The sequence below is a fragment of the Sciurus carolinensis genome, chromosome 5 (genome assembly GCF_902686445.1).
Source record: "Sciurus carolinensis chromosome 5, mSciCar1.2, whole genome shotgun sequence".
Lineage (NCBI taxonomy): Eukaryota > Metazoa > Chordata > Mammalia > Rodentia > Sciuridae > Sciurus > Sciurus carolinensis.
The window spans coordinates 129,745,571-129,771,425 of record NC_062217.1 but is presented as its reverse complement, the minus strand read 5'-3'; the positions used below and the strand labels follow the sequence as shown (position 1 = coordinate 129,771,425).

The 25,855-nt window shown below is 57.1% G+C and overlaps 1 protein-coding gene across 8 annotated transcripts in view; it reads right to left on the bottom strand.

Moving 5' to 3' along the window:
- The window catches only part of Zmiz1 (zinc finger MIZ-type containing 1), a 221,417-nt gene that overhangs the window by 122,111 nt on the left and 73,451 nt on the right, over window positions 1-25,855 (bottom strand). For all 8 annotated transcript variants that reach the window (XM_047552574.1, XM_047552582.1, XM_047552580.1 and 5 more), the window contains one exon: window positions 15,211-15,285. The gene's annotated coding sequence lies outside the window, so the exon portion shown is untranslated. The remainder of the gene's footprint in view (window positions 1-15,210; window positions 15,286-25,855) is intronic.

Here is a 25,855-nt window from a genome sequence, read left to right as displayed (position 1 = left end):
CTGGCAGGAAGCGGGTGAGGCCTGGAGCCACCAAGCTCTCAGCCCACCACAGCTAGAATGGCAGGCCTCCCTGCCAAGGCTCAAGCCTAGAAGAGGTGGCCTGGTACTACCAAGAATAAGCAGTGTGCAAAACCAGGTAGATAGGGCTCCATTTCTAGCTGTGTGCTTCTCATCCACTTTCTTTACCTTTCTGGTCTCCCTTCAGTGAATCAGGTTCACCAGGCACTTATTGGGTCCCACCTGCGTCTTGGGCTTCCTGTTGTCCCCAGAGATACAGAGCCCCTGTCTTCTAGGAGCCCACAGGTTAGTGGTAGGAGTGTGTACTTTCTCAGCTGTAAAATGAGGCCAGCAACTCTTACCTGCTGCTACCAGCCGCAGCACAACTTTGAGTAACTGCTGGAGAGGGCAGGCAGTAGGTATTTAGTAAGTGTGAGTCTCCCTTCTCTTCTTCATCCGGGGCCTCTGGTCCGCAGCCCAGAGGCAACAGATGTTTCAGAAGTTTCCAAGTGTGAGTCAGCAGTCCCAGCGGCCCTGACACCTCTCCTTCCTCCTGGGTCTGGATGGGGACCTGCCCATTCTGCTGGAGGTGAAACTGAGGTCTGAGTAGGGCTGGGCTGGGGGAGACCAGGCTCTACTGTGGCCCAGAATCCAGGGCGTTGGGCTGTCTGGCAGCTCTGGGGCCCCTGGTTGCTGCCATCACATGCCTCCCCAGCCCCTCTCCAAGGGCAGGGAGCCAAAAGCACTCACGCAGAAAACCCGGGCCTGTCTCCCCCACTGATTCAATCACCCTGGAGGCCAGTGGCCCTCTCTCCTGGCTGGGCCGGCAGATGAGAGGGGGAGGGAAAGGAAGTTCGGGGAGGGAGGAGGTGGGGGCAGGGAGGTCGGCGTGGAAAAAGCAGAACAGGGCTTGAAAAATGAAGAAATAAACCTGCCAGGAGGGAGACAGCCTCAATCCGTCCTCCATAAAGCTGTCTTAGGGCCACCAAGGACGTCGGTGGGGTGGAGGGGGCTGGAGATGCTCCTCCTGGGACCCCCTGCTGCTCCCTCCGACCAGCTAATCTCCCAGCATCCCCTGATGAGGAGGGCTGGCGGGTTGCAGGTCAAAGCGGGCAGGGGCATGGTGGCACACTGGACTCTGGTCAACTAGAAGCAACAGTGCTGGCACAGAGTGAGCCCTCCGTATCCATTTAAGGACCTACTAAGTGGAGGAGCACCTGTTGTGTCTGCAGCCAACCAGCAAGCAGGGCTTTGTCACAGGAGTCTGTTCACCCGCTTCACAGACAGGCCAGAGTCTTGGGGCAAATCAGAGCCACGTAGGTTCCCCAGGCCTGGGGTCCGGCCAAGCTGCCTTCATCTGGAGCTACACTGCAGGGTGGGGGCATTTCCCCACGGTGTCCCCAAAGGCAACCCATCACACCCAGCCCAGTCCAGGGCAAGCGGGCTGTGAAGCAGGACCCTGACCGGACCCCTCCACAGGGCCATCAAGAATCACATTTTCAGGACGGTATAGATGGAGGGGAAGGGTGGGAGGGGAGGGGGGGAAGGGAAAAAATGGCAGAATGAATCAAACAACATTACCCTATGTAAATTTATGATTACACAAATGGTATGCCTTTACGCCATGTACAGACAGAGAAAAAACATGTATCCCATTTGTTTACAATAAAAAAAAAAAAGAGAAAAAAAAAAAAAAAAAAAAAAAAAAGAATCACATTTTCTAAGAACATTGAGTGACCCTGAAATCTGCTGGCGACTTAAGTCCAAAAGAGAACGAAAGGAAATTATAAAGTGATGAGAAAGAAATACAGCAAACGATCGACCGGGATGACCTCTGGTGGGAAGATGAGAGGCAGTTTGATTTTTCATCTTTCACTTTTCTGTGACTCCCTGGTCATCTACAACAAGCAAATATTACTAAGAAAAAAACATCATTAAAGTTACTTCTACTACAAGCTACTTCTGCTGTAGGACAAAGTCAAAGAAACTCAAGCCGAATCAAGCAGCAACTTCACTGAGACAAAGAAGCCACACACGAGGGCCTCGCTTCGTGGCCTGCAGACCCTGTGAGGATTCTTCTGGGCAGGACGGAGAGGACCAGGTCCGCCCTCACCTTGCTGTAGGACACTGGGCCAGTCCTGAGTGAGGACCAGGGTCTGGGCATGCTTGCACTAAACTTGTGGGGCATCATGGATTGGGGCCACTGGGCTTCTCTGATGAGAGGGAGCTGTCTGGGGCCGAAGGGCAGCCGAGGTGCCTCCAAAGGCAGGGCGGACCAGGGCAGAGGGCGGAGAGGCTGGCGGGCAGCTCCAGGAGGGGAGGGGCAGCTTCCTCCCCTGTTGACAGTGGAAACACAGACTTGAAAAGGTTTCACTTTTCCACTGTTTTTGTGGCGGTGCAGTGGGGAGTCCGGGCTTCCTGAGAGCGAGGCCAGCTTTCCAAGGCCACACGGAGTCCAGCCCTGTGCTGGCCTCCAACAGGAAACATCATGTTTTCAATTTACAGGTCCCTGCCAGGCGCTGCGAGCAGGCCCCAGGCTCCCTCAGCCTGACTGTGTGCGGAAGAGCAGTTCCAGGCCCCACTATGGTGAGAGCCTATGCGGGGACCTCGGGGGGATCCCCACGGGGCGGTGCTTCAGACGGCTCCACCACAGGTACCCCGGCAAAATTAGAAGTCTTTTGTTTGTTGGTTTCAGGGGCACTGGGAGTGCATATGCTAGGCAAGTGCTCTACCACTGAATTACATCCCCAGCCCTTTTTTGAAATTTTGAGACAAGGTTTTGCTAAGTTGCCAGGTTAGCCTTGACCTTGGGATCCTCCTGCCTCAGCCTTCTGAGCAGCTGGGATTACAGGTGTGCAGCTCTGCACCCAGCTAATTTATATGGTTTTGTGAGCAGTGGCTGCACCCAAGATGTCACTCCACAAACTCCACTCCCTGCGCTCCTGGTTCCCACATGGGCCAGTCCTGCCCCTCAAGGACAAATGTGGAAAGAGACCCTCAAAGAGTAAAGCCTTCCCAATGGCACCAGATTTTTAGCAAAGAAAGAATGAGCTCAACTCAGGTTCACAAATGCCCAACTAGGTCCCCTGGCAAAGTGGCATGAGTGACAGGAAAGACAGCTGACATCCACTGCCTACCACTGGGCAGGCACTGGAACCTCATGGAGGCCATCGGACATGCTTGAGCTGTCTGTCCTTTACATCTTACAGCTAAGGAAACTGAGGCTCAGGGGAGTCAAGAAACCTGCCCAAGTTCACAAGGCTAGTAACCACAGAGCTGCAAGTCTCAGCAAAAGAGGCCAAGCTGCCTTCCCTTCCCTGCCCAGTGCTGCTGTCACCCTGCTGCTGGCTGTCTGGAGCCACCTTTGCTCAGTCTGTCCAAAAGCCTCACTACCAAGCAGGCCCTGCCAGCTTCTCCCAGGTGCTTCTGGGAAATTCCCGAGCACGAGCGATGCTTGCGGCAGGGGTGTTCATGCAGCCGGTGTGCACAGAATGTCACGGGCTGCACTGGTGGGCAGGAGGCTGTGCCCTGGCACCTCAGGGTCCCAGCTGCACAATCTCTGAGAGGGACCAGCTGGGCCTCAGCGATCCAGAGTCTCTACTTCCGTTCTCTCTGCTGGACTTCCAGTTCCTTAACACAGGAACCTCATCTTTTGCTTACTGTGATATCCCAAACACTTGAATACAGTAGGTGCTAAATAAACACCAGCTGAATGACTGAGGGGGAAGGTGGAGCCAGACTCTCTGCTCCCTCAGTGGGTTTGAAGAGGCCTGGGAGCTTCTTCCACCATCTGCAGGAGAGAGGAGGCAGAGTCCTGGCCTTCAGCTTCCTGTGGTGGGTGTCCCAGTGTGGCTACACCACAGCGGCTTCCAGCCCTGGTCTGTCAGCACAGTGTGCTCCCTGTACCCTGTTTCTCACTTTCTGGGACTCCTGAGTGCCAACTCTAGATAGACAAAGAGCACATTTTCAGGGAATAGAATCCCTTTCCTGTCTGCTTTTTTTCACAAACTGCCCCTCCTCTGCCTCTTCCATCCAGGGCTCTCCTGCTCCCGGATGAGAGCCACTTCCAGGCCAGGTGAAGGCCAGGCTCACACGGGCCCCAGGAGTTCTGTGAACTGGGCCAGCGAGGTCCATGCAGACGGGTGCAGAACCTGTTTGGCAGGGAGAATACCTGAGGCCAGCGAGTGAGCGCTCCAGACCCCGGCTTGGATTTTAAAGGCCAGACTTACAAAGGGAGGGCTTGGCTCCAAAGGAGATCCCCAACGCGAGCATCAGCTGCTGTCAGCACCCCAGGGAGCGGAGCCACCGTCCTCAATGCACCTCTGTGCTCTGACACAGGGTTTCAAGGAAAGCCGGGTGAGGAATGGCGCAGTGTCCTGCAGATCAAAATATTTGCTGGCTCCCCACTGCCCATAAGACAGAGGTGTGGCCCTCCAGCCAGCCAGTTCCCCTGCCGGCCCTTCTACTCACCCTCCAGAGGCAACTACTGGGTGCCAGGGATTGGCCTGCCATTGTCTTGCTTCGCTGTCTGTCCTGTTTATCCCAGTGTCCCCCTGTCCTCCCCTTGGGAGCTGCGTGTCCTGGGTAGCCCTGGAGCTCACCCCATCCTGGCTCAGGGGAAGGGGGACACTGAGAACACTGACTCTCCCAGTGGGCACAGCAAAGGGCTCCAAGCCACAGCCTGACTGGCAGGGCAATCTGTACTGATTTCTGCAGCCATCCACCCAACCTGGGGATGGCACCTACTGTGCGCCTAGCACTCCCCACACTTGATGTGGAGGCTCTATTCTTGTTTTATAAGGGTGAGGAAGCGTCTCGGGGAGGTCCAGGACCTGAAGATCACAGACTGGGTCCACTGGAGATAAAACTGATAGGCCCTCCAAGTAGTGTCCTCTGATCTTCCCAGTTGGCAGGGGTCTCTGCCCCTTGGGGCTTAGGCTTGAAAGTCAGGTGCAACCATACTCAGATTCTGGCTCCACCTCCTAGGGACATGTGACTTAACGTCTCTGTTCCTCAGTTTACTTCTTTCCTAAACAGACTTGTGTGAAGATTAAATTAGATGATGCATACAGAGTAACTGGAGCCATTGCTAATAATGCAACTACCATTAAGATTCTCCCAGCACACAACCCATACCCTCACACGGTCTCATGTGGTAGTATTACACAATGACTAACACCAAGGACTGGGTCTTAAATCCTGGCTTGGTGGGCTTGGGCAAGTCACTTGGTCTCTCTCTCTCTCTCTCTCTCTCTCTCTCTCTCTCTCTCTCTGTGCTGATGGAGATACATTACTAAAATTTTTCCTTATCACTCTTGGAGAACCCCTCTCCCACCCCACCCCCCAAGAAAAACTTGCCGGTCATCCTGGCACCTAGACCACCTGGGTCCCTTCTGACCCTTTGCTCCTTTTCTGTTCTCACAGTTACCATGTCATCGTCACTTCCCAGAGAGCTCTTCACCCCAGAGCCTCTCTGATGGAGCCAGGTTGGCCCTTCCTGGCCCGGCCTCAGGGAGCCCAGCCTCAGGCAGAAGGACCACGGGGTCTTGGGTCAGCTCATTCTTTTAAGCAGAGCTGGCAGATTTGGAAAAAATCATGTACTGAGATCAAGTGCCTTTCATTCCCATTGAGTCCCCTCTGACTCACTGCCCCCTCCCCTGGCTGGCCGCACACTCATTACCATTTAAACACCTGAATTATCACACTGTCCAGCACCAAAGGCAGGCAGATAATTTACTTCCGTTACAAAAGGCCGATTCAGGGGAAGGGCCCATCCTGTAAGCGCTGGCCTTCATCTCCCGGGCAGAGCGGGAAGGCGTGGGAAGGGCCTTGCAGGGATCGATAACGGGAGACATTAGACAATTCTTTATTTGAGAGTTTGCATCCTTCTCTTCTTGTCCAGAAACATGCTACGTGGGTCCCGGCCAGGTGAGAGCAGACAGAGCTCAGGGTCAGAGGATGCTGTTACGACTCGCAGCTCTGGGGCTTGGCTGTGCTCTCACCTCCAGTGGTGGACGTACCATGGTGGTCATTTTCCTTCTGTCCCAGGGGCTCTAGGAGGGATGAGTGCCTCTGCAACAAGCACCCAATGCTGCCACCACTCTGCAGCTGGGCCCTGTGTCCTTGCCCACCAGGTACCTGCTTGGCTAGGTGCCACAGTGGCCAGGGCTCTGGAGGATGCCCTGGCAGGCAGGATACCCTGGGTTCTGCTGAATTAGCTGCCCTTGACACCACTCTGTCCCTAAGACCTCACGTGTACACTCTCTGCCTGTTCCTGCACTTCCTGGCCTGGTTCTCCGCTGCTCCACAGATAGGTGGGTGTGCGCTATGTACCCTGCGCTCACTCTGCATTTATGCAGTACCAACGACACGCTGCTCATCCACACCACACTTACAGAACAGTTACTTAACAGGCACATGGCCTTCCACGCACTGGGCCTCATCTGTGGCTGCCTCCGCTGCACAGCTTCATCCTTACTCTGTCTAGGAGGACGCTCTGTCGCTGCCTGCCCAGGGGAGGGCAGGTGTGTGGCTACCGATGCTCAGTCCACTTGGAATTCTGGAGGTCTGAAAGTCAGTGGCTCCAGTCAGCCTCCTCCAGGAAGCCTTCCGCGAGCCTCGCCCCGCAAGGCCACCTCCTCTTTTGCTCTCAACATGTCCTTGGCTCTATAGGCACCACGTATCACTACCTGCTCCTGCACTAGATTGCACTGTGACCTAGACCCTGAACTCTCTGAGGGCCGGCACGGGTCTCCTTTTTGGTCTGCCCCAAGAGCTGAGCATGAAATCATACAAACAGTAGGTGCTCACTACATACTGCCACCTTAGCAACTTCAGACAGAGTACAAAGAGGAGAGGCGACTTGTACAAAGGCCTGGAAGGGGACCTGTACCAGGCACCCAGCTGGGGCTCCTGGCCCGGGGAGATGAAGCCACCTGCCATGGCCCCTCACCCAAGGCTGGCTGTGCCAGCAGGTCGCTGTGGTCAGACGAGCTCTGGTCCCTCATCTGAGTGACAGCACTGCCCAGACCTGAGTACCAGGTCCTGATATCACCAAGTGGTGGTGAGCGAAGGTCCTGGGGTTAAGTCCTGGGGTTGTAAGCCTGATTAGGACAGGACCAACCTCTTCATCTCTGGTATGGACACCCCTTGGTGCCACGAGTGGAAGAGGGGAGGCAGCCAGGGAGCCTGAGAGCCTTTTCGTTTCTTCTCCTCACCGCCCTCTGCAGGGGGTTTTTGGAAACCCTCCATGGCTGCCCAAAGACCTGGGCCCAGGAGTGGCCTGTTGATTAAGGTGACAGCACAGGTCAAAGAAAGGACCAGTGTCCAGAGCAGGCAGCTCCTTGGCCCCTCTCCTGGGATGGCCCTGTCTTTTCCCAGGAGCTGCACAGGATGGTTTAGGGCTATCGTCTGGAGGGACTGCCCTTTGCCAGTGGCCTTTCTGAGGGGAGATATGGAGGACAGTGCAGCCCAGAGATCAGATTGTGAACCCAGAGGTGCAAAGTGTCCCCTGCTCTCTCTCTGGGTGGTCTGGCAGGGGTACTCAGTTTCCCCACCTGTAACAGGAAAGGGCTCTGCAGAGCCATCTTCGGTTTTGACATTACTAAGGCCCCAAAGTCCCTCAGAGCAGCCAGATCAGACGACCCCACTCCACTCCTGTCCCCACCCTGCCAGCTCCAGGCTAGCAGTCCGCCAGGCTTGCAGATCCGAGTGGACTCAGCAGACGCCTGCTGAGTCAGAGGGTCACTGGAAGGCCCAAGGGAATGGCCACTAAATGGCACATCATGCTTCTTGGTTTCTGGGGCTGGTAGGAGGCCAAATGCTCTGTGGCCAAAGGAATGGGACAGAAACCCACAGACGACCTCAGGAGCCTGGCCCTGGGGACATCAGGGTATGCCCATCAGGTCATCATAAGGTCTTAAGAGAAGGAGGAGCCCTTATGGATCATGCAAATCCTTGGTTTAATAGTGCAAACACTGGGCCACAGAGAGGGACAGGCCTCGCCCAGGCCAGGGGACCATGCCACCATCCAGGGCCCTGCTCTTGGTCCAGCTCTCCTTTTCAAGCTCTGGTACATCACAGATTGGCCTGACACAGGTATTATCTGGGGGCACCTGGTAAAACTTCAGAGGCCTGCGTCCAGTTCCAGACCCACAGAATCAGACCTCAGGAGAGAGCCCAAGAATCGGTTTAAGCCAGAAGCTAGCCTAGAAGACCCCTGTGTGCTGGTGGCTTGGCCAACACTGTCTCTGTCCTGAAGTGTCATCCCCCAAATTCCCACTAGAAAGCTCCAGAAAGGATGGTGGGGCCAGTGTCTCTAGGGAGGGCAGTATCTGGTCACCAGAGCAGATGGATACCAACCTCAAGTAAATGCTCCGACACGGGGGATGGAGGAAGCCTCCCGAGGGGACCAGGCTACAGGTGGCAGAGGGGCTGCTGCATTCCATGCTTCCACTCCCGCTTCACAGATGAGAAACCAGAGGGGAGACAAAGATAAATCACCTTGTCCAGACTCACCTGGCTGATAGGTAGCAGAGCAGGGACTTGAACCCGGAGCTCTCTGTCCCTAAACCACCCTTTAACCACAAGCCCTACTGTGTCCTTTACCACCCTGAATTTCTAAGACTGAACCTGTGGATGGTGAGCTCGCTAACCAAGGATGTGTCTGGGCAGCTGCTGGAAGAGCTGCGGTCAGCGTGGGATGTCCTTTGTCAGCCCTCCTGGAGCTGTGACTGGGGATGGGCTGAGCTGCCTAAAGGACGCAGGGGCGCGTGCTACACTTCTCTCACCCAGAGAAAAATGTTCCAGATAGTTTGCAGGTTCTAGTTCATCAAAGTCCTCCTGGCGTAATCACTGACCCCGCTGCAGCTGCTGGGCAGGAAGGGGCAGGAGGTGCAGGGTGCAGGGCTGCCTCCCGGGCAGTGAGAAGGGCGGGGGTGGGGTGGCTGTGATGGGTAGTCTGGGTGGGGACGGGGCTGAAGAGGGCTCACGGGGGCCACCCAGGGACAGCTCTCAGGCGAGACCGGGCAGCGGGTGGGCCAGATGGAGATGGCACCAGAGGAGAAAATTCCATGGAGGTTATGAAGCAGAGGTGCTCCCTCGGGCTTCAAGAGAGGCCCCTAAAGATGCCTCAGGGAGACAGCGAAGGGTCCTGAACAGATGTGAGGCAAGATGTGCTGCTTCCAAACTGGAACCGAAGGGGGTAGGACACACTTATCGGGAAAGACAGATGTGAGAGGAAAGTTTCTGGAAGCTTGGAGACCACCGATTCCCTGTCTCCATTAACCAGTCAGCTCACCGTGAGCTCCAGAAGGTTCTCTGGGGAGCAGCTCACCTAGCAGCCAGGGTGGGCGGACACCAGTGGGGCTCAGGCTCAGGTCACTGCCTCTTCCCTCCTCCTCAGCCCAGGGCGGGGGAGCTGGGAGGGCAGGTGCCCACCATGGTGCCTGATGCTGTTTCTCACAGAGTCTGTGCAACAGCCCTAGAATCCTCCTTAACACAGCCCATCAAGCGCTGAGAGAACTAGAACACTAGATAAAACCTCTGCCGTCCCTGTCGGGAGCCGAGGACACACAACCAGGGCACTGAGGCTTCTGCTGCCCTTTGGCACTGTGGGACCAGGAACTACAATGAGGATTCAGCTCAGAGCCTGCCCTGAGCCTGTAGAGAACCTTCTGGTCCAGCAGGGCAGGTGGCAGACAGCTGGCTTGGAGGAGCAGAGGTAAGGGTAGGTCACTGGTGCAGGGGCTGAAGAAGGAGATGGTGCTGAGAAAAAGACTAGGGCTTTTGGCTCAGTATGTGCAAGCTCTGCAGCTGGAGGGAGGAGGCAGGTCCCTTGGAGAGTGGCCTCAACCCCGTGGAGGGAGACAGCTCGGCACCTGAACCTTCCATGACTCCCTGTCACGCTGCCTGAGCAGAGGCAAACACGAGAGGCAGCTGGAAATGGAGCACGTGGCCAAGTGCAGCCAGAGGGGGTCTGTGAGCAACAGAGAAGAAAATCAGCTCTGGAGGGGCTGCTGTGCTGCCAACCTGGCCCCGAGCGAACCCCTGTCTCTGGAGCGCCCTTTCAGAGCGCTGGGTCAGCCCTGGACTCCAGGGAGGCAATTCTCTTCCTCCTCCTATGCTCTGTGCTCAGTGTCTGGAAGCTGAGAGGAGCAAGGGGTAGGACTGGACAACACGGGGTGCTACCTTGAACTGGGGCAAGGGACAAGGTGGGGGCCAGCCTCAGCTCATGGCAACCTCTTATTCATAGGGAAGGTCAGTCATGTGAGTTCCAATCACGGTCCTGCCTGCCTCAATCCGCCTTTATGGCCTCAGCTCCATAAAGTACTCTAGGACAGTGACAGTCTTGCCTACAGAGAGAGCTTGCACTCCTCGACACGTCCTCCTCTGGCCTCAGTTTCCCCCACTGCCAAGTGAGGAGGTTGAACCCTGAAAGTCTGCGCCACCTACCATGTACTCAGGAGCCCCTGTGGCGGCTGAGCAGAGAGGAGGTGCGTGCGTGTTAAAAGCACCAGATTTCGACTCAGAATGGCAAACAGAATGTAAAACGTCTTCCCTGAGTATCTCATATCTTATCGTCCCACCACATAATCAAGAAGAAGCAACGCAGGGCCCCATCTGACGCGCACTTTCCAGGGCTCCAAAGACTTAAAGGGGAGAAAGGGCCTGGAGTAGGAGGAAGGGTGAAGGAGCAAGCGCTCAGGGCCCCCAGGGGTGGAGGTGAGTCCCACCCTGAGCAGGAAGCAGGAAGAAGGGCCACGTGGCAGGCCGGAGGGTGCTGGAGGCGGGAGTGCCACAGAGTGGAGCAGAAAGGGCAGGGGCCCTGCAACCTGGGGCACTGGCAGAGGCTGGCATGTGACATGGCTGGGAATAGAGGCTGAGGCCAGATGGTGGCAGCTTCCCATGCCAGGCTGAGTGGCCAGGCACACGGCAGGCTCTTCCAGGAAGATGCTGACCAGGGACTGCGATGGAAAGAGCTCCTCAGAGGGCGTCCAGGTGACTGAGGACCCCCAGGCATGCATTTCCCCCGGAGCCCACCCTCCAGTTCCCTCTCCCCTCGGGAGAGGACAATTTATTTATTCATGAACATACACAGGCTCCCGCCGGGCGGCCAGCTCCCTGTACACCTCACTTCTAATTATAGCAGGAATTTCATTAATGCTGCAGGGAAACGCCAGCTTTCCTGGGGCCCCTGCTGGTGGGCGCAGGCCCCTCTGTTCCCTGGGAGGCAGGCAGCCCTGGGGTGGGCTCTCAGCCTGTGAGGTCCGTCTCCACCCCAAGTGGCCTGCACAGCAGGTCAAGGTCCCCAGAGAGGGGACAGCTCCAACTGGTGCCCCCACCACCTGTCTACACACAGAGCAAAGCTCTGAAGGCCTGGGAGTGTGGGGCGCTGCCCGGGACACTTCCCGCCTCCCTGGGACCCTCCAAAGGGAGGGAGCGGCATGCTGCAGAATAAACACAGCAGAGGGAGGCAGGTTGGGAGCCCAGGAGGTCTCAGTTCTGTGGAGCCCTGGAGGGTGTGACACTCAGCACACATGCCACTGGGCTGCCTGGCAAGGAGAACGCCGAGGGAAAGGACAGCAGAGGCGAGGAGACCCGGGGTCTCAGGGAGGCACTCCAGGGAGAAGATGGCCATGCCGAGGAGGAAGCAGCAGAGTGGGGTTTCCGGGCAGGAGAGCCACAGAGGAAGAGGAGACGAAGATGGCAGCGGGAGAGGCAGAGAGATAGGGGACCACAGACCCACGTCCAGGAGAGCCCAGGCGCGTGCGTGCGCGCGCACACACACACACACACACACAGCACTGGCCTGCAGCCAAGACAGAAGCGATTAGGGCCAGGTTGGGCTTGGCTTCCCCTAGAAGACCGGCCCACCCACAGGCACTTGCTGGGCCCACCCAGAGACTTCACCCCAGAGAACCCAAAGCCTTGTCCTATCCACTGTGGGAGGGGACGTCAGCTCACCCAGGACTGGATGCTATCTACTCCAGGGTCCCTCTGGAGCCCACTTTACCCTCATGCTGTCCCTCAGTCATGGGCAATGGAGCCCACCCAGCCAGTCTGAGTGGGGAGTTGGTGTAAGGGTCTTAATGAGGCGCTGCACGTGGGGGGTCTTGACACGCATGGGGATCTCCCTGTTCCTCAACTGATCAGGCTTCCTCACACAGCCTTACACATGGCCCTGAACACACACTCTCCCCCTCACACCTGTTCACACCAGCACACGTGGGCTCCCACAATTGCACTCTCCTCTCCCTCTGAAGTTCAAGTTCAGAGCCTACTCTGGCCCCCACCAGGGCCATGGTGCCCATCCTGGGTGTCTGAGCAGAGGACCAAGCCCCACATTAGAGGTGGAGGCATAAGTTCCCAAGGGGAAGCGGGGCTCTGTCAGGCCCAACTCTGGCTCCCAGGCCGAGTGTACGTGGGCAGCGGAGGGCCTGGAAACATTCCCCAGCTGCAGCTCCCTTCTAAGGACCGTGGCCCAGGTCCCAGGGAGGAAAAGGAAACTGGCGAGGGCACATTAAACATGCCCTGCGTGGGCCCGTGTCTGAGGTCCCTACTCCCAGACAAGGGCTCTGCGTTTCCTCCCATGCCCTGATCTGTGCCACCCCATCCCTTCCTGCTCTCAGCCTGAGACCCACCCTGGTGTTAGGGGCTTGGGTCTTTCCCCTGGTGCTCTCCCAGTGCCTTGGTGCCCATGCAGTGGGGCCAGTCAAAGGAGGGGGGACAGCATCAGGAGCCCGCATGGACAGTCTCCCTGCAGCTTTCCTGGGGGCCTCTGGGAAAGAGCTCTGGAGGACAGAGGCTTCACCCTGCCAGTCCAGCCTCCCCGGAGTCCATCCCAGGGAGCCTCACGCCTGCTATCGCATTCAGGGATGCTCTGCGCCCCTAACCTGCTGCCTGGATGCCCCGTGCAACCCCAGCTCCAGCTCACACGCTTGCAACTCACTATTTCCCCAAGAGGAAGCTTAAAAAAAACCAAACCAAACCAAACACAAACAACCAGACCAAACCAAACAGAAGCAAAACAAAAAAACTCCAGACAGCTCAGACTCTCGGAAAGTTGAATTTGTAGAAGCCAAGAAAACAGTATGGTTACCAATGTGTGGTCTGAGCTCTCCTGGCCATTGGGCCTGACTGTCCTTTTACTCTTAGTTTGGAAAGTGACACAACTAGCCCATCAACCTGGTTGTCACTGCACATTATAACAGAGCTACGGCCTTTACCACTTCCTCAGAAACCCAGATAACCATCTATTCACTCAGTAAAATATCAGCAGTGCACCCAGCACCAGGGTAATCATTAATATGCTTCTCTAGTCTATAGCTCACCCTTCACCCATTTTACAGATGGCAAAGTTGAGTCCAGAGAGAGGGAACAACTTCTCAGAGTCTTGCAAAGAGCTCATGGTCAAGAGCAGAGCCTCCTGCTGCTGTGGATGCTGACCATCTGCCAACCCCAAGACCAAAGGGAGAAGGTTGCCCATCTGCCACCCTCAAACCCAGCCGGAAGTATTGATTACCACCTTTGCCTTGGAGTGGTTTTCTTTTCTTTTCCCATTAAGGCTTTCTGTACTTTGCTGTTTTTTTTTTTTTTTTTTAAAGAATAATACTCGAAGTCACTCCTATGATTAATTACCAGCTGCCTAATGGTCTGCCACTGGCAATTTCTGGAAAGGGAATGAATTACCTTGAAAAACATCCGAAAAGAGAACCCACCGTGAAGGAGAATTTTAAAGGTTACCTGACAATTAGCAGTGGGTTCCCCTGCCTGTGCTGGGTTGCCAGCAGCCCCCACTGCAGAAGGAAGTGGGGGCCACCCCGGCTCCAGAGAGCAGCTGGCGGAAGCGCTGGGCAGGGTAACTGCCTGTGCCTATCCTGTGGCTCCACCTCGCATCTCTGGAGCAACAGGAGCCCGTGAGTTCCCTGGGCTGTGGTTCAAATCCCCGCTCCACCACTTACAACCCTACGGGCCTCTTAACCACACTGAGCCTCCAGAGAATGAGGTCTGCAGCGAGCCTCCTCAAGGGACTCTCGTGGGGAGAAATAGGAATTTCAGGAGCAGAGTACCTGGGGAGAGGCTGGCGCTCACAGAGCTGGAGTGTTTGCAAGTATTCACAGCTTCTAAGCATCCTCACAACAGCGCCATCAGATGAGGAAACTGGCTCTCACCGCAGTGAGGGAACCTGCCCAAGATCATGCAGCTGAGGAGCAGGGAGCAGGGATTCCGGAAGCAGGAAAGGGACGAAACCCTGCTCCCTGGTTCCAGAGCCCGAGCACAGCTGCCGGGGCTCCACAGAGAAGCTGAGGGCAGCAGGTGAGGCCTCCATGCTTTCCTGGGCTGGTCCCCGGGGTCATGACACCTTAGAACCAAGGGCCCTGGCCAAGTAAGCATTTTGTGAAGGCCTGTCCTCTAAACAGGGATCGGATAGAGTGCCCTCTGGCAGAGGGCCAACTGTGATCAACCCCGAAATGCCACCCTGCGATGAGACATGCTGATGTCCTAGGTCCTATCTGGAGACTCGGCCACTATCAGGAGCCCCCTGAGGGGCCCCAACCTCCTTACCAGGAAGGTGACCAGTTCGTGTCTATCCTGACATTGGTGGGTCCTCAGGGGGAAGGGGGTGGGGAGGCGTGTGGGGAGGAGGGAGGGTCCCTGCACCCTGAAAAAGACTTCTGCACAGCGTGCTGTTCCCTCGCCACGACAGTGGGGGGATCCCATCCCAGTGGACAGAAGGGTAAACCAAGGCGCAGAGCCACCACCCAAGGTCACAGGGGACAAGTGCCAGAGTCAGGATCTGAAGGCAGCAGCGCCCACTTGGGTCTGTTCAGGTGTGCAGCCACAGCACCCACGCCAGGGAGCATGCCACGCTGCTGCCCAGGTCTCCTGACTGGCGGCCTTATTTCTCAGGTCAGGGGCCTGGCCCCAGGAGGTTCAGAGCAGGGCACTCAGGGTTGCCGTGCCAAGACTGGGGACGCCAGGCCCGGCTTTCCCCCAGGCACAGCCCATTCCATCCCACAGTCATCCTAGACACAGGGCAGGACGAAGGAGCCCAGGGTGCTGGGCACAGGGCGGCCCCACTCAGCCATGATGATATCCCAGCAAAGATGGCCAGCGCCCAGTCCCGTCCATGAGGGCTGAGGTCCCCAGAGGTGCAGTGTGGCTTGGGCCAGCACCCATCCCCCAATCAGCACAGCCAGGCTGCAGGCCTACCTCTGTGATCTGCAAGTCACCAGTGTCCCACGTGCTGGTCAGCAGCCCCCTCCACTTTACTCCAGCTCCATTGTCCTGCAACGAGAGGGGTGGTCAGTGGGTCCAGTGCCAAGGCCTGGGCATCCACCATGCTGCAAAGGCAGTCGCCTGCAGGAAGTCCACAGCCAGTAAAGCCACAGCCCCATCTGGCGACTGGGAACTTGGAGGAGCATGACCGTGGACATGCTCGCAGCCTCCCTGCCTTCCAGCTTCCTCGTGTGTCAAGATGGAATCACGGTCTCTTCTCTCGAGGTTGCTGGGAAGATCCAGGGAGACAGGATGACATCACTTATTCACTCAACACACATTTAACGAGCACCAGATGCTGTGATTGTGGTCCCCAGCCCCATGGGGACTCAGACAATGAGCAAAGAATAAAATAGTACAGAATTAAATGTCATGCCTGCCAGAAAGAACAAATGCAGGGGCAACACAGCAAAGTATATTGTGGCCTCTTTAAGGAAGCAAAATTGAGGATGAGCCAGGGAGAGGCAGGCCAAGCTGCAAGGAACAGCATTCCAGGAAGAAGGAACAGTATATCCGAAGAGTCTGAGATGGGGGTGGGGGAGCCTGGTCCAGGGGAGAACTGGAGAGAGGGAGGTATGCAGAGCACAGGAGTGGGTGGTGTGAGTGGGGGCTGGGAGGCACAGCCAGTCAGAGATGGTAGAGGGAAGCCACAGGAGGTCTGGACCTCTAAGGGCGTCACCCTAGATGGCTCAGGACAAGGCAGTGAGTAGCAGCTGCAGGACCTGCTGGTGGCCTGGGCTTATTGGGTGAGGACCAGGTGTCCACATCCTCAATGCTCTACCAACATGCCGCCCCATCCCCACCACCCGCGCGGTCCCACAGGAACCCAGGAGGGTGAGACCCAGAGGCCTGGCTGGGGGCATCTGTGGGATGCAGAGCCCTGAGTTAGAATCCCTGTGGTGCAGTGCCTGGCTCCGTGCTTGTGGAGAACCACTGTGCCTCTCTGGACCTGCAGGGCTGTGTGTCTCAGAGGAGGGAAGCTCCGGGGAACAGCAGCAGAGGCAGCGCAGGGCCACGGGCACCCTGGATTCTATACAGGCATTGGGGCTGGGTGGAGGCCTCAGACCTGAGTCCCCCTCCATGTCCAGCAAGGGAGGTTTGCAGGGAAACATAGGAGCCCCTGGCTTCAAGGTCTGGTGTGTGAGGTTTGGACTTAGTGATAAAAGCCATTAGTTCCCAGCTGGGATCTACCCTCTTACCAGGTGTGCGCTTGGATACATATCTTAAACCTCTCTGCTGCAGTTCCCTCAACTAGGGGGGTGGATTAGAGGCTTCCCCAGAGAAACATGCAGATATCTAAGGACGAGGGCACAGCACCCCCCTGCACACCAGCTAAGGCATGGACTGTCTTGAAGGGGCCAGCATTGGGCTTCACAGGCACTGGGTCCCCAAGTCCCAAGATCCCAAAGCCAGGTCCAGTGACCCCACCTCAGCCACAAGGAAAGGATGACTCTTTAGTTCTTGCAGTCTCCACACTCTGCCTACTTTGGGAACACAAATAACCGTGGTTCCAATGCTCCCATTTCAGAGTTGAGAAGGGTGAGGCTCAGAGAAGGGCAACATTTGCCCTCATCCCAGGGTTATGCAGCAAGTCACTGACTGGGAGCCAGGCACTGCACCACAGGGATTCTAATTCAGGGGCAAAACTGGAATCAGCCTCCTGCTGGTGGAATCCCCACCTTCCACAGTTCGACCTTCCCCAAAGGCGAGATGGCAGGCAGAGCCGCTGACACAGAGAAATCATTATTCTGGCAGCTGAGAGAAGGCAGAGTCAGAAAGGCCTTGCTCACTCAGTGAGTGGGGTCCAGGCAGCAAGGAACGATGCCCACCCTGTCCACCGGGGGCTCCAGCTTATGGTACACACACGTGTGCCCCACTGCCCCCTGCAGCCCCTGGCCCTTGGTGTGGAGCTTGTGCAAAGGGGCAGGTGAAACCAGAGAGGGGAAGGGACCTGTCCAAAATCTCACAGTGATAAGTAGAGGACTGGAACCTCGGGCCCTGGCCAGGGACTAGACCACCCATCTGGAAGACAGGAGTGAGAGGCTCACATTATGGAGTCTGTGTTGTGGGTTATGCCTGAGATATTTCCTTTAACCCTCAGAGAAATGCTGTGAGGTAGAAACTGGCATCCCCAACTTACAAGTGAGTCCAGACTCTAACTTGCGAAGGTCACATCCCTGACAAGCTCAGGGGAACCGTGCGGAGGTGGGTGGCAGCTGTGCTCCTGCCCTGGCAGCCCTGGGAGCTGCTCAACAGACCTGCTCAGAGTCAGCGGGCCTGGGGGCCCTCACGCCGGAGAAGGGGACGCTCAGCAGTGGGGAGCTTGGGGGTGTAGACACAGAGGTGATGTAGCGTCCCCACCCATGGCCCTGCTGGCGCTCTCCACTGGGGCTCACAACCTGGGTGGGCTTGGCCACCGAGCCAGGCCAGGGAGAGACGGCGGGAGCCTTGTGTGAGTCCCCGGCTGTTCCAGCCTGAGTGGCCTAGAGGATCAACCACGCGGGGCTGGAAGGCACTGTTCTTGTCCTCAAAGGCCCCTGGCGCCATGGAGAGGGTGCAGCCTGAGCCTTGGGAATCACGAGGAGCTGTGGACATCCCCTGGGCCCCCATGTCCAGAGAGATCTCATGGGTACCCTCTGCTTAGGACTCTCACTGGGCCGGACACAGCAGGATCCTGACCACAGGGCAGCTTGGAGGAGGGAGGTAGCCAGAGGTGTCTGAAGCCCCTGAGAGGACGGCAAGGCAGGACAGACGCCCATTTTGCAGAATAGGATACTGAGGTTCCAAGGCAGGCAGTGTCATGCTGAGGAGTGGCCATGCTGGGTCTTGGACAAGGCAGAGGTCACTGAAGGGTGAGGAATGTCCCAGGACCAAGAAGGCTCCCCCCACCATCCTCCTTCCCCTCTCCACCTCCTCCAGGATTCCCGTAGGAGGAACTGGGTGTGGATTGGGGTGAAGGCACCTGGTTAAGTCCAACTCTGGGCTGGAGCCCTAGCCCTGGCCAGTGTGGGGAGGCCAGAGGACAAGGGTGGGTAGAGCTGGGCCTGGGTCCCAGCAATGCTCTTCATTGCTGGGTGACTTTCAGCAAGTGGCTCAGCCTCTCAGACACCCCACCTTCTTTCCAGACAAGTTCCATCTCCCCTCCAGCTTCTAGTCCCAGGGAAGCTCCAGGCTGATGTGGTCAGAGCAGGAATCTAATCACAGATCGCTGGGGGAGGGGTCGAATGGCCCCAGGATGATCTTTTGGGCAGAGGCAATGGCACCCCTGAGCCTGAAGTTCAGGGTTCTTGTCACCAGCTCTCAGCTTGGCAGCTGCTCACACTTGCTATGGTCACTTCTTCTCCTTGCCTCCATATGCCTTGTGCCCTGGGGTTGTAGGGTGTGCAGAAGCAGGTGCCATGGAGGAAGCTTGGTGGATGGGGGCTTTGGGGGAGTGAATAATTAATTGCTCAAGGTCATAAACAGCCAAGTAGGCACCAGGCATGGGACCTTCCAGAGGGGGTCCATCCAATCCCGGTCCAACTGTCCCTCCCATGGCTGAGCCGACCAGAATCAGCTCTGCCACGTTAACCCTCAGTCTCTGGGCTAGACGGACCAGTTGTTTCCACCCTACTTCACAGAAGGGACAAATGGCTGCACATCTTGTGGCCAGGGCCAAGAGCCCATTTGCTGTCCGCACGTTCTCCAGGGGGGAGGGGTTTCCTCAGTTTGAAGACCCACCTGGGAGTTCATCCCCTGATGTGACCCAAGCAACTACCCTCCCTTGGTGGCCAGAGCTGGCTCCAGGGGCAAGGCAAATATTTACCCCTGATGGTTATCCCAACCTGATCCAAAGGGGCCAGCTGCCCCGCCTCCTGCATTCTTGGAATACATGTTCCCTGACCTCACCAAGTTGGGCGCTGGGGATCCAGACCCAGAAGAAGAGCCAGACCGGGCTCCCGGGCCTAGGTGAAGGCCAAGGCCTGCTAGACACAGGGCAGGGCTGCCTTCGTTCACCCCTCAGCCACTCACCCACTCGGGGAAGCTCAGCCTGCTCTTGGAGAGCTGTGAGTGCTGGCGCTTGCTGGGGCACAGGTCAACACTCCACAGCTGGGCCAGTCTGGGGTGCCCCTGGGTGGGGGGTGAGGCAGGGGCTGTGCTGGTGCCACTCGAGAGCCGTGGTTCAGAGCTCCTGTCACCAGGCCTGAGCTCCTCTCTCGCTCTCTTCACAGCACACACACGCAGTGAGCTGATGGGCCTGCCACCAACAGGGCAGATTCTCCTGCTACCAGCGAGGTCCCAACTGCTACACCATCTCATTCCATCCTCAGTAAACCCCATCACTAGGGAGCAGGAGGGTCCCGCTTCACAGAAAAGAAAATGCCCAGCAGCGCCGGGAGGTGGCACAGCATAGGGAGGCAGATGCCAGCTGCCTCAGTTCGTACCACACCCTCCCACAAGAGGTCTGTGGCATGTGGCACTGCAGCTGACCCCAGTGCCCTGTCCATCCTTCGAGGCCCTAAGGACCACCTCTTCCACGCTGCTTTCCCTGAGAGTCCACCGAGTGACTTCCCCGCCCTGAATGTACAGAACATCCTGATGGTGTTTCTCTCCTTCTTGCAAAATTAAAATTGGGTGCCTGGTTGTCTCTCCAGCCATGCAACAGTGACCCCGTCCTCATTCCAGGCACAGCAGAGTCAAGCCCGGGGCTTGGGCGGCCCTGAGGGCCCGACGGGGCCTGGACATCCTCTGCACCATTTCACCACAGAGCAGTAACTGCAGTTGGCTTTAAAGAGCAGATAAGAAAGACAGACTTAGCAAGCCGGCAACTTGGGGTCCAGGGGAACTCCTGGGCAGAGCTGCCCGAGAATCACGGGTGCCCTGGGTCAGTAACCCCTGGGTCCTCACTTCCTCTGAGAACCCAGCCCAGGGAAGCCCAGCCCTGGGCCCTGCCCTGCCACACAGCATGCCCCTGGCTCTCCGGCCTTCCTCTCTGGTTGGAAACTTTGCAAGGGGCTGGGGAGTTGCCGGCAGGCAGCGTTTGGTTGACCTGCCTGGGAGATGGCAATGCCGGGCCAGAGGGGGCAGCCTGGTGGATCTGGATCATTGGGAGTCACCGGCATCTGCTTCTGGACCCGCACAGATGCCTCCACGTATGCAAAGACGCTCTTTGCAAACCTGGGGCCACACCCTGGCACCGCTGGGGACCCAAAGAGTACATGTTAGGGAAGGAGGGGGCTCTCAGAACTACACACCTAACCTATCTCCAGCTTAGGTTCTCCTTTCCAAGATGTGGCTGTGAAGCGACTTCTAGGAGTTCTTTGTTCACTTATTCATTCAGTCGAACTTTCATTTCCTTCTTTTAACAACTAATGACGGCTACTATCTGCCAGAGGAAAAGGAGGAGCAGCAGAGCGGAGTGGCGATGGGGGCAGGGCTAAGGGCCGCAAAGGCGCAGCCTCTCCAGGGTGTCCCACAGTCTAGGGTGAGGTGGGGAGGACAGGGGATGGGCGGATGGTTCCAGGTCAGCTAGGGATGTGGGGCTCGCTTGCTGGAAGGCGTACCCAGGTTGACCTAGAAGTAAAACGGGGACTTGGGGACATCATTCCCTTGGGCGGAGTCTTTGGGTGAGAGGGCACAGGCCCAGAGGTTGGGCAGGGAAGAGGCTAGGGCTGAAGATAGCCCTGTAGGTGGCTTTAGTGAGCAGGGGCACCTGCGAAGACACTGTTCCCAGCTTGATCATGATTTTCCGTTTTGAAGACCACTCTGAAGTGACACCTCTTCTAGAGAACCTCACAAAATCCAGAAAGTCCTTGCTTGCTCAGTGAGCGTCACCCAGGCCCCAGAGGATGACTCCCACCCCTGCCGTTGGCTCAGCGGTGCTCTGGCCCATGAAACTCCACTCGTGTTGTCACCCTGTCTGCTGTTTTAGCTTGGCATGGGGCCACCTGAAGAGCAAACAGACTAGAGAGGAACAGATCCGTGCAGTCACACAGTGGTGAGTGAGAGCCCTGGGACGTGAACTCAGGCCCTGGTTAGATGCCCCTCTGGGAAGGGGGAGGGAGGCTCACCTCCTTCCCAAAGCCACCCCCAACTGACCCAGCAACAATTCCTAACAGCCAGAGGCCTGTGGCTCTGGCACATGGCCCACTCACCCTGGGGGAAGAGGGAAGGGTCTCCCTCCTCCTGAAGTCATCAAATGAACCATTGCTCCTCTACTCAAGGCAACAGGGCACAGCACGGATGATGGCCCACAGTGCAGCTCTTGGTTGTAGTGTTCCAGATTTGGGGCCTCAAATCTGCCACTTCCTGAGTTGTGTGATGCTGGGTAAGGAACTTGGCCTCTCTGGGCCTCAGTTTACTCATCTGTAAAATGGAGATGATGGGAATTCTTGTTCTTACAGAGCTGAAGGACTTAACGAGATTCTGCCAGTACTGCATTGCCTGGGAAAGACTCAGCATGCAGGGATTGCCATCATCGCTGGCTCAGGTGGGCTGCAAGCGCAGACGTGGGGTCCTGCCCAGGTAGAGGTTCTAGACCCCACATCACAGGCACCCACTAGGCCTCTCACCATTCCTGAAGCCAAGGAATTAAGCTGAAGTTTTATCTCTTGTCTCTACTCATCTGGGGCTGCCCTGGAGTTATAGGGATGCCCCCAACTCCAAATCCCTGTAGCATTAAAGGGCTCTGGCGAAGGCTTTCAGAAGAGTCCCCAGGGAGCCCCGATTCCAAGCCTGCCCCCTACAGAGGCTGGGACACAAGGCTAGAGCAGAACGGGCTGAGCCCAAGGTCAGGACTGGACGCAGGTCAGCACTGGTGGTGGAGGTAGACTGAGGAACTAGGGGGTCTGACCCTGGTCCACTCGCAAGTCGCTTGCCCTCCAGGTCTCAGCTTCCTCCTCGGGGCTAACACTGGCTCGGGGACTAGATGAGTGACGTCACACCCACACTTGGTGCAGGAAGGTGGAGAGGCTGAAGGCACCAGTGAGGGTCATGCAAGCAGCCGGGCTCTGCGCGTTCCCAGCGACCCCCTTCCTGGCCAGCCTCTGGCAGTCACGTTTCCCAACCAGGCATCCTTCTGGGATTCTGGCCACAGTGGGCCTGGCCAGTCTGAAGAGATGGCCAAGGCCCAGATTTTAAGTGCCAGACAAAGAAAAGTGCTGTTCTTGCTAGCAGGAGGTGGCGGGGCTGAAGACAGGCCCCGCAGTCCCTCGGGTCCAGACAAAATCCCACCTATGCTGCTCACGAGCCAGGGGACCTTAGCCAATAAGTCCCTGTGCCTCCCTGACCGAGAGGAGGGTGATGAGGAGGAAGAAGGTTTGACTGGGTGACAAGTGCCCGGCCCAGTCTCTGGCCCTTGGAGGAGTCCTATCATGGGAACCCATTTTATGTATTGAATCATTAAGTTCCCTTGCCCAAGGGCAGTGGCCAGTGGTGGTCTTTTCAGGGAGTTTCGGAGGGTCAGGGAAGAAATTGGATCATGCTCTCGTTGATGCTTCACTCTGAAGCCTGTCCCAAGAGACTTCCCCAGCCCAGACTCCGGAGGAAGCTCCACCTGCCTGCTCTTTACTCAAAGGTGAAACTCAAACCCCATTTTTGCCTTGCACCCCTCCATGAGGTGGGGTCCCTTGAGGTCTCTATCTCTCTCTGCAAGTAGGAGGAACGATGCCGAGCTAATCCCCCTTGGTAGCAGGAGGACTCTAAGAAGAGGAGGAGGCGTTTGGGGTCCCTGATCTGTTTCTTGCACTGTCAGATGTGGCCAGTCCTGCCATCCGGGAAGCTCAGGGCCCAGCCCGCTCTGAGTCAGCACACCCAGGGCAGGGCCTGGGGCCACCCAGAGGTGGCAAGGACCTTGCCAGCTGCTTCCCAACTACAGGCCTCACAGCAACCCTGACGTGACCCTACCTCTCCCCTGAGTCTGCGATCTCCCTCGTTCTTTTGGAAAGAGGGGTGCTCTCAGTTCAAGTTTAATTGGATTCTCAGGAGAGCCACCTCTCATTTGCCCATGCGTCCACAGAATCTGCCCTTTGGGACCCTGGAGGGACTCAGAAGGACCAGGGCCAGTCCTGGTGTGGTGTACCCAGCCTGGACCAGAGTGCTGCAGTTTCCATGTGTCCCGAAAGTTCATATGTTGGAAAAAATCCCAAAGTCATATGTTCATGATACGTGGAGGTGGGACCCCATGATGGCATTATTGGCTTTCTAAGAAAAGGAAGGAGATTCAAACTAGCACTCTTCCTCTGCCTCTCCACGTGATGCCTCTGACATGTTATATACCACAGGAAGAAGAAAGGCCCCTGCCAGATGCCAAGCAGATGCTCTTGGATTTTCCAGCCTCCAGAATCCTAAGAAGAGAACAAACTCCTATTCTTTATAAATGACCTGGTCTCAGGCATTTTGTTAGAGCACAGAAAATGGACCAAAACAAGGAATCTCAGAATGTCTGCTGGATGAATGAGCAGTGACGGCAGGGAGGGGCACAAACCCAACTCAGATCAAAGACAGAAGCAGGAGGCAGCTGCACAGAGCTAACTGCACCTGCCCCGGGCCAACTCTAACAGACGTTGTTCATATATGTGAACCCATGGCGAACTCAGTTAGTCCCCAGAGCAATTCTATGAAGTGAGTGATGCTACTCCCATTTCACAGATGAGGAGACTGAGGCTCTGAAACATGAAGTCACTGGTCCAGTGTTAGGAAATAACAAAGCTGAATTTAGCACAGGCTCTGGGCTCCAGAATTCATGCACTGATCTGGAGGGCTACCTTCTCAGAAGCCCTTGGGGAAGGTGGAAAGGGCAGCCCATCAGAGGCCACCCAGCCTGGCTGTCAGCCTTGCCCAAGTATGGGACTTAACTTGTCTGGGCTGGGTTATATTTTGAAGTTATCCTGGATCTCACCTAGGGCCTGTGCTCAGAGTCCTTGGTCAGTCCAACTATCTCCCCTCTGTAAGGGACACTCAGGGAGGGACAGCACTCAGGGAGGGACCAGGCTCCCCCTCCTCACTTTTGAGCTCTTGGAACCTGAGTACCCCCACCTTAGTGGAGCAGCCCACAGGCCCAGACGTAGGTGGGAGAGATGAGCAGATGGGCTAGGGACGTCAGCACAGCACGCGGCCAGATGACACACAGGCCCGCAGTTCCTGACTCATGGCCACCTACCCCAGGACTCCACCCACACCAATGCCCCCACCCTGGCTTGCATCCCGTGACCCACAGCAGCCTCTGGAGTCCCCTCCCACTGAGGACCAGAAAGCCACAGAGGGAGGAAGGAGCAGTGAGCCCCACCCAGGGCTGAGAGGGACACAGGGACACCAGAGGAAGAGGTGAGGGGCATGAGGCCAGCACTGGCTCTGCCCAGCCCTCCAAGCAGCCACGCCCAGCACAGCCTGTGCACAGGACCCTTGGCAGGAGGAGCGAGGGCCAGCCTGGGTCCCCTGGTGCTGACACCCACTTGGGCCAACTTCTTACCACATGACTCCCCCTGAATCAGGTCGTCTCCCTGGGTGGGCACGCCAATCTTCCTCGTAGCCAGCTCCTCTCTCTAAGAACTTCCAGGGTGTCCTATTGCCTGTGACCTGTCACCTTTCCAAATTGCGCCTGACCCTTCCTACCTCTGTCCATGCCAATGCTGCTACAGGGACGGTCCCCAGGCTCTGCAACGAAGGGTGCAGGGGGTCGGTTCTGTGCTCCAAAATGTTGATGCCTTCCCGCGGCACCCTATGATGCGGACTCTGCAAGGCCCATCTGACTGACAAGAGGCAACTCCTGAGGCCTCAAGGGGTGATGTGTCCTAGGCCACCAGACTCGGCTGTCACTATGCCATGAGGAGGGGCTTGGGCTGTTCAAGTGTAGGGACTTTCCCACTGCTGAGGAACTTTTAGCCAGTTCATGAGTTCAAGGTGGCCCCCAAGTCTGCCTTAGCCCATCCAATGTCACCGTGACTTGGGCTTGCTAGCTTGGTGTCCTGATCCTCTCTCCTCAGACCCTTGGGACCCAGGGGGACTCCAGGCTACTATCCCTGCTGACAATGAGCTGGGCAGGGCTGGGGGCACCTCTCAGGAGAGAGGAGAAAGATGGGGTTGGGTGGGTGGCAGGAGCCTTCCCATAGGAAGATTCCCTCCTGCTTCCGCCACAGGCCACTGACCAGGTACATCTCCCTGGCTCCTGGGAGAAGGAAGGGCTCTGCCCGGCCCTGCAGGGATGTAGGAGGGGGTTGTGGGCAGTCACCCCAGCATAATTCAGCCTACCCCAAGCCCGTCTCCCGTGGGATGCTCACATACGGACAGAGTCTCCGCCTCTCCCCTTTCTTTCTACAGAAGCCCAGTATTGGTAAGTGCCTTGCCGAGTACACCAACAAGCTGGTGGCTGATCCTGGACCAGGGTTCCAGGCCTCCAGGCACCCAGACCTAGACCCACAAGGGGGCTTCTCCTGCTAGGCCCCAAAGGTCAGCGACTCCAGAGGAGCTCAGTCATCAGCATGTGTGGGGGGAGGGATGGGTGTGGGCCCAGAGCTCCCGCCAGCAGGAGGCCCTGGGAGGGGGTCAGGGCAGGTCAGAAGCAGGGCAGCCGGACAGCTCAAGGTCGGGCTTCCTTTCTCAG